Genomic DNA, 13,889 nt, shown 5'->3' on the forward strand with positions numbered 1-13,889 from the left:
TCTTGATTCCAGTCTGAACCAGGCCGGTGTCTAAGCCGCGTGGTTCTGAAGGAGTCCAGACAGGGGGCTACAGGACAGTATTAGTCCCTCATTATCCAGCCAGGCCCGGGGAACCTGCTGTTCCACAGCCTCTAATGAGGAAGCTCACGGTAACGACGGTAACGACGGTAACGAAGGTCAACGCTGAGCAATTACACACCGCGCAGACAGCCGAGAGCATGTGTGTGTGAGTGTGTGTGTGTGTGAGAGTGTGTGTGTGTGTGTGTGTGTGTGGCTACGTGTATGTGTGTGTGTCTATGTGTGTGTGTGTGTGTGTGTGTGTATGGCTATGTGTGTGTGCGAGTGTCAGTGTGCATGCTCTTCTGGAAGATTCTCTAACCATCTAAACAGAATGGGAACAGAGGAAAGGTGACAGCGGTCAGACCTCCACCAAGATAACTAATGATGACAGAAAGAGATATGTGGACAGAGAGAGAGAGCGACGGAGCGACAGAAAGACAGAGAGAGAGAGAGAGAGAGAGAAGCAGAGCGAGTGAGGAAGAAGGACAGAGCGTGGCAGTGAATGCAGTGTACAGATTCCTACGGCCATGACCACCATCCTCTGTGTCAAAGCGCAGAGCGGAGAGAGGAGAGAGAGATGGAGAGAGCAGAAGGAGGGAGAGACAGGAAAGAGGAGAGGAGAGTGAGGAACTAAACTGCTCCTCGGAGGGCCACACAAGCAGAAAGGATTGAGTCGGGCGTGTCGATGTGAAGGTACTGTCGCCATTTCACCAACTGCAGCTCCGCACCAACCTGAGGGGGGGGGGGGGGTAGGGGCCTGGTTGGGGGGGTGATGACTGTGCTAAATATGATCAAATCAAAACATAAAAACATGTGAAGAAGACTTTTGCATTGTTTATTCACTTCCTGAAAAAAGACTCCCACAACACCTCCTTCTCCTGAACTGGACCCTGATCCACACAGAGAAGAGCTGCAGAGGAAGCTGGGGGTGCATGTTTTGGCTGGGCGGGGCGGGGCGGGGCGGGTCAGACTCCCCCACCCCCCCTTCCGACTCTCCCCCCAGCCCCATCCTCAAGCCACCTTAGTGTTTGCCATTGGGCCCCGTTTCATTATTAAGCCTGAATAATTCATAGATCTATCAATAATTTAGCTTTAATTAGCTCAGTTACAGAGTGCCTGTCTCTGGGCACCCCCCGCCCCCCGCCCCCCCCCACACCGGGGAGAGGGGCGACCGTCTTCCCAGAATCCTCCTGTGCTCATATTTAACGGCCGTACGTTGGCTTTTACGAGCACCAGGTGCGCCCGTAAAATTGCCATGGAGACGGGGTGACAGCCGGGGGGGGGGGGGGGCGAAGACAGAGGACGTCCCGCGATCAGACGCGACACGATAACGCGATGTCACATCATAAAACACCCTTAAAACACGGCCCTTATCCAAACAGCAGGACAGCCGGGGCATACGCTTCCATTTCACCCCGCGAAAGAGTTATCAGTGTAGATCGTCTGATATTTCATAAAATATTCTGCAAAACGTGTGGAATTGCATAAATGTGATGAACAATGAAATGTTGAGTCATTTCTCTAAAAAGGGTAAAAAATTAACAAGCCTGGTTCCAGCTCTGCAGTGGGACAGGGCTATAATGAGCCAGCCTGGTTCCAGCTCTACAGTGGAAAAGGGCTATAATGAGCCAGCCTGGTTCCAGTTCTACAGTGGGAAAGGGCTATAATGAGCCAGCCTGGTTCCAGCACTACAGTGGGAAAGGGCTATAATGAGCCAGCCTGGTTCCAGCTCTACAGTGGGTAAGGGCTGTAATGAGCCAGCCTGGTTCCAGCTCTACAGTGGGTAAGGGCTATAATGAGCCAGCCTGGTTCCAGCTCTGCAGTGGGAAAGGGCTATAATGAGCCAGCCTGGTTCCAGCTCTACAGTGGGTAAGGGCTATAATGAGCCAGCCTGGTTCCAGCTCTACAGTGGGTAAGGGCTATAATGAGCCAGCCTTGGTTCCAGCTCTACAGTGGGACAGGGCTATAATGAGCCAGCCTGGTTCCAGCTCTACAGTGAGCAAGGGCTATAATGAGCCAGCCTGGTTCCAGCTCTACAGTGGGTAAAGGCTATAATGAGCCAGCCTGGTTCCAGCTCTACAGTGGGTAAAGGCTATAATGAGCCAGCCTGGTTCCAGCTCTGCAGTGGGAAAGGGCTATAATGAGCCAGCCTGGTTCCAGTTCTACAGTGGGAAAGGGCTATAATGAGCCAGCCTGGTTCCAGCTCTACAGTGGGAAAGGGCTATAATGAGCCAGCCTGGTTCCAGCTCTACAGTGGGAAAGGGCTATAATGAGCCAGCCTGGTTCCAGCTCTACAGTGGGTAAAGGCTATAATGAGCCAGCCTGGTTCCAGCTCTACAGTGGGTAAAGGCTATAATGAGCCAGCCTGGTTCCAGCTCCACAGTGGGTAAGGGCTATAATGAGCCAGCCTGGTTCCAGCTCTACAGTGGGAAAGGGCTATAATGAGCCAGCCTGGTTCCAGCTCTACGGTGGGTAAGGGCTATAATGAGCCAGCCTGGGTCCAGCTCTGCAGTGGGTAAGGGCTATAATGAGCCAGCCTGGTTCCAGCTCTACAGTGGGAAAGGGCTATAATGAGTCAGCCTGGTTCCAGCTCTACAGTGGAAAGGGCTATAATGAGCCAGCCTGGTTCCAGCTCTGCAGTGGGAAAGGGCTATAATGAGCCAGCCTGGTTCCAGCTCTACAGTGGGAAAGGGCTATAATGAGCCAGCCTGGTTCCAGCTCTACAGTGGGAAAGGGCTATAATGAGCCAGCCTGGTTCCAGCTCTGCAGTGGGTAAGGGCTATAATGAGCCAGCCTGGTTCCAGCTCTACAGTGGGAAAGGGCTATAATGAGCCAGCCTGGTTCCAGCTCTACAGTGGGAAAGGGCTATAATGAGCCAGCCTGGTTCCAGCTCTACAGTGGGAAAGGGCTATAATGAGCCAGCCTGGTTCAGCTCTACAGTGGGTAAGGGCTATAATGAGCCAGCCTGGTTCCAGCTCTACAGTGGGAAAGGGCTATAATGAGCCAGCCTGGTTCCAGCTCTACAGTGGAAAGGGCTATAATGAGCCAGCCTGGTTCCAGCTCTGCAGTGGGTAAAGGCTATAATGAGCCAGCCTGGTTCCAGCTCTACAGTGGGAAAGGGCTATAATGAGCCAGCCTGGTTCCAGCTCTACAGTGGGTAAAGGCTATAATGAGCCAGCCTGGTTCCAGCTCTACAGTGGGTAAGGGCTATAATGAGCCAGCCTGGTTCCAGCTCTACAGTGGGTAAGGGCTATAATGAGCCAGCCTGGTTCCAGCTCTACAGTGGGAAAGGGCTATAATGAGCCAGCCTGGTTCCAGCTCTACGGTGGGTAAGGGCTATAATGAGCCAGCCTGGGTCCAGCTCTGCAGTGGGTAAGGGCTATAATGAGCCAGCCTGGTTCCAGCTCTACAGTGGGAAAGGGCTATAATGAGTCAGCCTGGTTCCAGCTCTACAGTGGGAAAGGGCTATAATGAGCCAGCCTGGTTCCAGCTCTGCAGTGGGTAAGGGCTATAATGAGCCAGCCTGGTTCCAGCTCTACAGTGGGAAAGGGCTATAATGAGCCAGCCTGGTTCCAGCTCTACAGTGGGAAAGGGCTATAATGAGCCAGCCTGGTTCCAGCTCTGCAGTGGGTAAGGGCTATAATGAGCCAGCCTGGTTCCAGCTCTACAGTGGGAAAGGGCTATAATGAGCCAGCCTGGTTCCAGCTCTACAGTGGGAAAGGGCTATAATGAGCCAGCCTGGTTCCAGCTCTACAGTGGGAAAGGGCTATAATGAGCCAGCCTGGTTCAGCTCTACAGTGGGTAAGGGCTATAATGAGCCAGCCTGGTTCCAGCTCTACAGTGGGAAAGGGCTATAATGAGCCAGCCTGGTTCCAGCTCTACAGTGGGAAAGGGCTATAATGAGCCAGCCTGGTTCAGCTCTACAGTGGGTAAGGGCTATAATGAGCCAGCCTGGTTCCAGCTCTACAGTGGGAAAGGGCTATAATGAGCCAGCCTGGTTCCAGCTCTACAGTGGGAAAGGGCTATAATGAGCCAGCCTGGTTCCAGCTCTACAGTGGGAAAGGGGTATAATGAGCCAGCCTGGTTCCAGCTCTCAGCACTACAGCGATAAAGCTGAAGAAACTGGAAAAGGTTGAATATTTCCCCAGGGAACGGCCTAAGCCCTGCAGCTATAAATCGAGCTCAGACTAAAGAGATCAAGAGGAGAGAGAGAGGGAGGAGGGAGGAGAGAACAGGAAAAGAACGTGTTCCTCTTTAAGTTAGGGTGTTTGTGTATGTGTGTGTGTGTGTGTACGTACGTGTGAGTGTGTATGTGTGTCTGTGTGTGTGTACGTGAGTGTGTGTGTGTACGTGAGTGTGTGTGTGTATTTCTGTGTGTTTACATGTATGTGTTTATGTATTTGTGTGTGTGCATACGTGTGTGTAGGTGTGTGTGTGTTTGTGTGCATGTGTGCATACGTGTGTGTATGTGTGTGTGTGCGTGTATGTGCGTGTGTCCGTGTGTGTGTGTGTGTGTGTTTGTATGCGTGTGCATGAGTTGGTGTGCATGTGCATACATAGTGGACCTCTAAGCTCTGGGGTAGGCCACTGAACCACTGGACATCTTGTGTTGCATCCAAATGACCGATACCTTTCTCTTTTCCTCTCCCCCCTTCCCTCTCTCTCTCTGCTTTTGTATTCCTCCAGCTCTCTCCTTCTCTTTCTCATCGTCTCTCTCCCTCCCAGATTCAAATATAAATTCAGACACGATTGGATCCACATGCAGACCACAGGCCCAGAAAGCCACATGCTCCACACACCCTACACACACACACACACACATTCCATACACACACCCTACACACACACTCCACACACACCCCACACACACACATACACCCCACACACACACACACACACACACACATTCCACACACAACCCACACACACCACACACACACACACACCCTACACACACACACACCCCACACACACACACCCCACACACACACACACACTTAACACACACCCCACACACACACTCCACACACACACACATACTCACACACACACTCCACACACACACTGTCAGCAGCAGCTTGTCCTGCCACTTGAGCCTTGGCATCCAGACTCGCAAATAAAAAACGGACCACGCCCCTGCACGCCCCCTCCCCCCTCTCCCCCCCCCCAAAAAACAAAGCACCGCCCGCTGCAATACGTCCGCCTCGAGCCTGCCCACCGGAAACTTCCGGAAAAACCGCCGATCGACCCGCCGGGCGCTCTCAAAAGACGAGGGGCCAGCACCGACGGCCCCTGCGGGCCGAACACCGCCCCGTGGTGCACCCCGATTCGCCCGCCCGGCTCCCGCTCCGACTCCGATCGATTCCGTCTGCGGAGTCACAGCGGCGGACAGGAAACTCCGACCCTCCACAGGACCGTTTTCACCAAATCAAAAGAAAAAAAGAAAAGAAAGAAAGAAAGAAAAAAAAAACGCTTTCAAAAAAGACCGGAATGATATCTTTATCGACGTCCAACGGCGCGGACCGCGAGAGACGGCCTATTCATCGCAGGCCCGCCCCCCCCTCACAGAAGCGTGAAAGAAAGAACCAACCCCCCCACTCTCCCCGTTCATTTAAAAACAGAAAAAACAAAACCTAAATGGATTACATGTAATTCAGCGCACGGCAAATGAATTCGGTGCCACGTATCAAAAAAGTGCAGAAACCTTGGAGGAATCACGGAGCCGTAACAGAAATACACTTAATCACACACAATGTCAGGGTGGGGTTTCGGGTTAGGATTACACAGATAACCTCAAACATGCAGCTTACAGTAAATTACAACAAGATGTACGCACACCGCAGGTCCACATGTGGAACACATGCACCTCATGACATCACATATATAACATTACCATACATTTCCAAAAAATACAGCCAGATTTCCCCAGAAAGAGAGGCTGCATTTGCGTTGGATTAGACTTTTTTTTAAATAGCGCCTTTTTCCGCAGTCAGATAATTAGCATTAGCGGTTGAAGCGCTAGCCGCCGCAGTCCTGCTTAAAGTTGTCTTTGGCAGAAGGTGTCACGTCTTTGCAGGTAGAACACAGAGAAACAGGAAGAGGAGGCTGACTTCCGGTCTGTGCGGTACTGCGTGGACAGTCATCTGGAAAGACGGCGTCCAGTGTGTGACAGGAGCACTCCTCAGACTAATATTTCAGGAGTCTGCCCAGAAACATTATTTTGAGAGGGGGGATGGGAGGGCGGGAGGGGAGGAGGGAGGGGGCAACACGTTTCCTTTTTTCCATCATCTTTTCTTTTCTGCCTCCTGCATCACAGAGACACCGGAGCAGGCTAACAGTCACTTCAGAGAAGTCTTCGGAGTTTAATGGTTGCTGAGGTTACTGGTGGGGCGTTTGGGAGGGGGGGGTGGAAGTTTTTTATGTGCTCTCCTCCTTCCGCCCCTCATAAGGCAGGCTGTCCACGGCACACACGAACGTGCGGGAAAGAGCAGGAAGTGAGGCGTCGTGGCTGTTTGGCATGCACGGTCACGCTCGAGAGGGGGGGCGGATGAGGGGGGAGGACAGAGCGGCAGGTTAACATCGATGCGCAACGGCCACTGAAATATCACCCTGCCCTCTGACCGTCCGAATAGCTCCGTCCCCTTTAACCCTTTAATGGAATGAGATAACTCATGTGTGATCAGAATGTTCTGAACTGAACATTCTGAAGCTGATGATGTCACAATCACTGCTGGTGACTGAAAGCAACGGAGTTCTAGAACACTGGCTTAGAATCTAGAAAAAAAAAACATTCAGAAAAAGCTACTCTTCAAAGGGTTAATGTGGCCTCATCCCAGCAGGGGAAAAAAGGGATTACAACCTTCACCCCACCCCCACTTGCCTTTCCACAGCAAATTATCCACTGACCACCAACCAAAGACATATACATTACATTTTGGGGGGGGGGGAAGAAAAGGAGAAAAACAGTGAGAGGACGAAGCTCAAGGGCTGAACAGAAAAGGAAAGAAAGCAGAACTGAGGATCGGGGAGCTCGCGTCTGAGATACTTCAGCTGCTGAGCTAACTAACGGCATCACCGAACCTAAAACTGCTCTGATTGGCTGTCTCATTAGGACTTGTTCTTCACTAAAGGCTGACGTGGAGACATAACAGCCGAAGCATGGCGTCGAGATACAGCCTGTCCGAGGCCTGCAGGCACGGAGGAGGGAAGGAGCTAATGATGTGCGCCAAACTGATCTCAGAACAGCCCCAGCGACACGTCCCAAACCAACACGCTACAGGGCAGGCACACCCCAAACTGATCTCAGAACAGCCCCAGCGACACGTCCCGAAACAACACGCTACAGGGCAGGCACACCCCAAACTGATCTCAGAACAGCCCCAGCGACACGTCCCGAAACAACACGCTACAGGGCAGGCACACCCCAAACTGATCTCAGAACAGCTGCAGCGACATTTCCCAGAACAACACTGACCATTCAAGCCCCCCCACCGCCCGACCGCCCCCACAACAATGCTGGCAGAGTCTGTGGGCCTCTGAAGGAGCTTTCTGAATTTACTTTGCCCCCTCTCTAGATTTTACTCGGCTCGTGGGGGGGCGCACCTCTTCCTGGGTGGCAGAGAGAGGCGTTGCCAGAGGATTTGGACCAAATAAAGTGACCTTCGGCTCTGTCATTTTCTGTACAGAGGCAGTTCAGCCCACGGACCTCCCCACCTGTAGGTGGCGCACTTCAGAGGGCCCGTGGGAACTGTGGTATTTACGAAGCTGCTTAAATTGGGATTACCAAACCACAAAAAGTTATAAAGAGGGGAAAACAGCTGTTTTTATTCCATCACATGATGACATAAACATAGCTGTGCAGCTATTTCAGCTGATCTCTAACATGTTTTAAACGATTCTCAGAGCAGGATGTGGGTAATGTCATAAAAAAACGACATAAATGAAGGAGGCATTAGGCTGTGTTGGCCATCTCCACAGCGCTGTATCCATCTGCGGGTTTTGGCTGGACCCCATCGTCAGCGGGCTCCGGGTGTGTCATGTTACCCTGTCACCACGGGGACCCGGCTCTCCCCCGGACACAGGACCGCCCCGCCCCCCCCCCCTCCGCCCCCCCGTCACCATGGAAACCGGGGGAACAGAACGCGTTCCGTGTGCGCACCGACTGCAACCGTACCTGCCAGTCAGGGCCCGGCGGTAAGTCAGTACCCCCCCCCCCCCAGAGCTCTCTGCAACAGGGGTCCTCAAACTCCAGTCCTGGGGGGGGGGGGGGATTCTGCAGCCTCTGCTGGTTTTTGTGATTTCCTTTCAGTCAACAGCCAACCTAGGCCACGGAAACACGGTGTTTAGCCAGTTCATGACTTTAATCAAGCACAGGTGCAGGAACACGTCAACAACCAGCAGACACAGCGAGCCTCCATGATCTGAGTTTCAGTGGCCAGCTCTACAATATCTCTCTAATCCCAGATATTAATAACTCATTCATAATCCAGCATTCGTATTGTAGACAGTTGTGTTTTGTAACCTCTGCCTTTGGCAAAGCACACGTGCCTACGTTTGTCATGCCAACAAAGCACTTTGAAACTGAAACAGAGACGGAAAGAGAGAGAGATAGCGAGATATGAAGAGATAGAAGGAGATAGAGAGGGAGACAGAGAGAGACAGAGAGAGAGAGGAAGCCTGCCCTTCTCCTTTAGCAATACCCTTTTTAATAAAGCAGCGGTCAGTGATAGTTCTGTTGCCAGGAGATGCACTGAAAGGCTGAGTGATCTGTTCCTCTAACTCTCACTCTCTCTCTCTCTTTCGTTCTCTCCCTCTCTCTTTCTCTATCTTTTTAATTACCCGGTGTCTCTTTCTGCTGGTGGCACAGAGAGGCAGAGAAAGAAAAAGAGAGAAAGAGGGAAACAGAGACAGAGAGACAGAGAAAAAAGATGGATAGACAAAATGAAAACAAAACCGTATCTAGTATTGGGAATCTCAAAAAGAAAAATGACAAAGTAAACGTTATCAGGCCCTATGAAGCCAGTACAGTGTAGCAAACTACCTGACCACAGTCAGCGACAACAAAAACTGAGACCCATCTTGCCGGGTCACAGACTCAGCGAACACCACCTGGCCATAGAGCCAGGCACAGAAAACCACGGTGGCTGGAGGACAGAAGACTGTGCCAACACCGAAACCCTGTCCTGGTCGCATGTGCCAAATTTGACCGAATGCGCAAAAAATTGGCCATAAATGTCCTGAAATCAAAAAGCCCACTTAATGCCGATAAGCTACCCGTCTCATTAGGGGAAAACAGAAGATTGCTGCAGATTAGCAGCACACTTTGAGAACTCTCTCCACACAATGAGTGACCCTATCGTGCACACACACACACACACATGCGCGCACACATGCGCGCGCGCACACACACAATCCTAACATCACTTACTGTCAGTTTTGTTATGGTTTGTTTTTATCCATTTTCCACTACTGCAGCAGGAGTAGGCAATGTTTTTCCATATATTTACATTTATATCCCATAATCTACAATCCATATTGTACAGTTTTATTACGTAACCTCTGCTCTGGTAGTACAAGTGCCAGTATCTGTCATGTCAATAAAGCACTATGAAGTTTGAAATTTGAGAGGGAAACAGACAGAGAGAGAGAGAGACAGAAAGAAGGAGAGATTGAGTGTGAACGAGAAGGAGAGGAGAGAAAAAGAGAAGGAGGGAAGACAGAAAGAGAGAGAAAGCAGGAGGGAAGATAGAAAGAGAGAAAGAGCGACAGAGAGAAGGACGGAAGACAGAAAGAGAGAGAGAAAAAGCAACAGAGAGGAGGAGGGAAGAGGGAAGAAGAGAGAGGAAAGTAGATAGGCTGTGCTCATGCTAGCCACAGATGGGTCGGTATCTGGGAGATACTTCACAGGACCGCTTTTGTTTCTCCCGAGGCTGATCCCCTGCCAAAACGTTGGCCTCATCGCCCCTGTGACCGCCTGGGACAGGCCTCAGCTGATTCCACACACGTCTCCCCCCAAACCCACACCCAAACCCCTCAGAACCCGTTGCCAGGCCCGGAAGCTTCCGTCTGTGCCTGGCAGGAGAACGCTCCCAGAGTTCCAGTCTCCGGCAGCCTGGACATCAAAGCAGCGTGGGCTCCAGAGCGGCCGGCGTTCCCGGGAACGCCGAGGAGCCGGCGGAGACCGTCCCCACGTCGAGAGGACCGCGTGGGTCCCGGATCGGATACGAGCCCGGGGAACTCTCACCCCCACCGCAGGGAAAACAGAGCTTCAGGAAGATCTCACCCGTTCATTTTCAGGGAAATTTGGGGCGTGTCGGTGATCAGCGGCAGAGTTCCCCGTGTCACACGCGTGTATTTCCAGAAACTTCCGCACACTCCCGGGCCACGTGTGAGATTTGGGATTTCTGGACTTGGATAAATCTGATTAATTCATGGACTCTAACCGCACTGAAATTTCACACAGTGTCCTGAGACGTGGACGGCCATGCCTGGTCATTCTGGCAGGAGGCCAATAGTCCGTCACAGAACTGTGGATTTCATCACTGACACTCCAACGCAGAATGTCCATTTTCAATGCCCCACACCTTCTGCCGCGCCGCCATCTCAGACTGATCAGACAGACCGTCATCCCAAGAGGGTGATTGTCGGTCCTCCATTGCGCCCTCAGTTTTGACGTCACCGCCTGGGACAGGAGGAGCCCGTGCGGCACGCTGACAAACAAGCCACGCTTCAGATGACGTGAAAATGGTCCGGCTGCAATCGCTGCATCAGCACTCCGCCGCAACTGGCAAAGCCCGCTAACGGCCGCGCGATCGCGCGCGCAGTACCGCCGGCGTTATCTGCGGGCCGCGGCGGGTACGAGAGGAGGGACGGGTTCGGATATCCATCCGCCCGTTTAGTCCTCATTAAGATCAGCTGAGTTTTTCCTCAGGGGAAAACTCCCCCCCCCCACCCTGCCCCCCTCCAGATTGAGACCCCAATCTGCATCTGATTAACAGTGTTCCCCTTGCTGTCTCGCTCTGTCTCTCTCTCTCTCTCTCTCTCTCTCTCTGTCTCTCTATCTCTCGCTCTCTGTCTCTCTCTCTCTCACAGGCCTGCGATTTTTTAATGAGCGGCGAAATGGACGATCCTCCCTCGGTCCGCGGCGGGTGGCTCTCTCTCTCTCTCTCTCTCTCTCTCTCTCTCCTCCGCGAGTCTCAGGGCTTATTTTTATCCCCCCGAGCCCCCCCCCCCCAGTGTCCCCATTCCCCTCCCACTGCCAGAACACACCGGGCAGGTGAGAGGGGGAGGAAGAGAGACAGAGAGAAAGAAAGGGAGGAAGACAGAGAGAGAAAGAGAGAGAGACAGAGGGAGGGAGGAGGGAGTGAGGGAGGGAGGGAGAAAGAGGGAGTGAAGAAATAAAGGAAGATAGAGAGAAAAAGAAAGGGAGGAGGAAGGAAGGGAGATAGAGAGAGAGAGTGAGAAAGAGAGGGAGGAGGAAGGGAGGAAGATTGAGAGAGAAAGCGAGAGAGAGGGGGAGGAGGAAGGGACAGAAAGATAAAGAGATAGAGAGACAGAGAGAGAGAGACAGCTTCATATCTTGAGTCAAAGCGATGGCCCTGGCGTTCTCCCACAATGCAGCGGTGGAGAGCGGCGGCCTTGGACCAGGCCGAGGGGTCATTACTTAAACAGCAGCTTCAGCGGGAGAGACAGGCCCCGGGGAAAGAGAGAGGGAAGGGCTCAGCCAGAGAGAAATAAAAAACTGTGTGTGTGTGTGTGTGTGTGAGTATCCATGTGTGTGTGTATGTGGAGGTATCGTGTGTGGGGTGATGTGTGTGTGTGTGTGTGTGTGTGTGGGAGTCCTGTACCTTTAGCTACGGTGTAGAGGTGATGTGTATACGATTCTGGACCTTATTAACAAGAGCATCTTGATTTCCACACATGTTCTCCCCTTCAGCCTAATCCATCATAAAAACACACACGGCGCCTCACGCTGAGCCCTGCCCTCACAGACGCGTGTTTTCAAACACACCAGGGCGGCGGCGACACACCAGACGCACCGCAAAGCGCACAGAATCGAGCGCTCAGCACATTCCCCACCTTTCTCAGAACTTTCTTTCCACCCACAAAAAAAATATCAAAACAAACATACAGGGGGCCCCCGCCCAGCTAGAAAGGTTCCCCCCGTAATGCCATTGTTTCTTCTTCTCTTTCTTCTTCCCTCTTTTTCCCACGGTGTGCAGGCAGGACTGCCTCAACTGGGCTATACGTGGCAAATTGTGGTCACTCACTCACGGACGTTTAGTAGGACGCATGCGCAGGTGGTGTCTAAAACGTGTCCGCGGAAGTGAGTTGCGCCGTGGGTCTGGACGGTTCCGTGCTTGTTCCTCTCCTCCCTCTCGCCCCCGCTCCCGCTCCCTCTCCCTCTGCCACCCCGCCCCGCCCCGCCCCGCCTCCCTCCTCACGCTGTGGGTTGGGTGATTATTAATTCATAGTTAAATCTAAACCGTCTGGACAGTTGGATAACCCCTTCGGCAGGAGTGATTTTCCGCATGGGAGAAACTCCTTGTGCCCACCTCCCCCTCCCGCCCCCCCTTCCCCATTCCCCCCACACCCCCACTCCCCCCCATTTTCCCCATTGGTATGGTAGGGTACAGAGATCATCCCTCCCTCCCTCCCCTGATCCGCCTATCTTTTCCTTCGCGTTTCCGCGATGCAATATTCCGCCGGCGGTAATATCGCCATCCTGTTTCTAACGTGAGCGGGAGCCGCGCCCATTTGAGGAAACCGTGCGTACGAAGCGCAGGCGAAGTCCAGAGCGGAGGAAACGCGCTCGCAGCGCTCTCCACAAAACAGCGCGCTTCTGTGATGATTGACAGCTGGCTTTCCCCGCCGCTCACGTGCGTTTCCTCTTCCTGTCTCGAGCCGCCAGTTCCGCTCACGAAAAAAAACAAAAAAACAAAAACAAACAAAAAAACCTAAATGAAAATGGAAAATTTAGACGTGTTGCTCGCTAACGAACTCAACATCCAGCGTCACCAGACAGTTGCTGCGGACGCACAAGGCAAAAATAAAAATCAATCAGTTAATTAATTAGTCATTGCTGGATGACCTACTCTCCTCCTCACCGGACAGAAGCAGAAATAAAAATGAGCCTGTCACTCAGAGGGAAAAAAAAAATCTGACCTGTATTCCGACAGAAACACGGGAAAAACCGCTCTCCCCTCTCTCACTTCAGCTCAATTCAATCCAATAAAGCTTTATTGGCATGGCTGCATATAACAATACTTCCAAAAAAGCATGAGCTCCAATATCCCTGGACCGGCAGCAGTGACCTCAGCCAGAGTTTAACCCATCGTTTTACACCACTTAGCCCCCCCCCGATCGCTATACGAAATGGAACGACTGATCTGGGGCCCGGCCATTCCAGTTCAGCCGGAGTTCAGTGGTGCAGCAGTGGGGGAAAAAAAAAACAAGGCTGTAAACTTAAAGCTTTTCCACACAGTTTGCCCTCAAGACAAAAAAAGTTGCAGAAATAACAACAACAACAACAGCAATAACGAGGGACTTCGACAGCAAGATCAGAGCAAGAATAACAGCAGCAGCAACAACGCGAGCACCGACAGCAACAAAAACAACAGCAATTACAACACAGGCAACAGAATCAACTGAAGCGATAACAAAAACTATTAACAAAGCAGTGATGAATAAATGAAACGAAGTAAGCGGTTTAGCATTGTGTCAGTGGGACTGGGTCTGTAACGAAAAGGCTGCGGGTTCGATTCTCAGCTGGGCAGCTGCCCTCATACCCTCGAGCGATCGCTTCTGTGAAACATCCAGCCGTATAAACG

At 52.2% G+C, this 13,889-nt stretch overlaps 1 protein-coding gene across 1 annotated transcript in view; it reads right to left on the reverse strand.

The window, feature by feature from the left end:
• LOC135249831 (A disintegrin and metalloproteinase with thrombospondin motifs 2-like) overlaps positions 1–13,889 on the reverse strand; it is a 128,782-nt gene that overhangs the window by 89,862 nt on the left and 25,031 nt on the right. The window lies entirely within an intron of this gene.

Source organism: Anguilla rostrata, chromosome 3 (assembly GCF_018555375.3).
Source record: "Anguilla rostrata isolate EN2019 chromosome 3, ASM1855537v3, whole genome shotgun sequence".
Taxonomy (NCBI): Eukaryota; Metazoa; Chordata; class Actinopteri; order Anguilliformes; family Anguillidae; genus Anguilla; species Anguilla rostrata.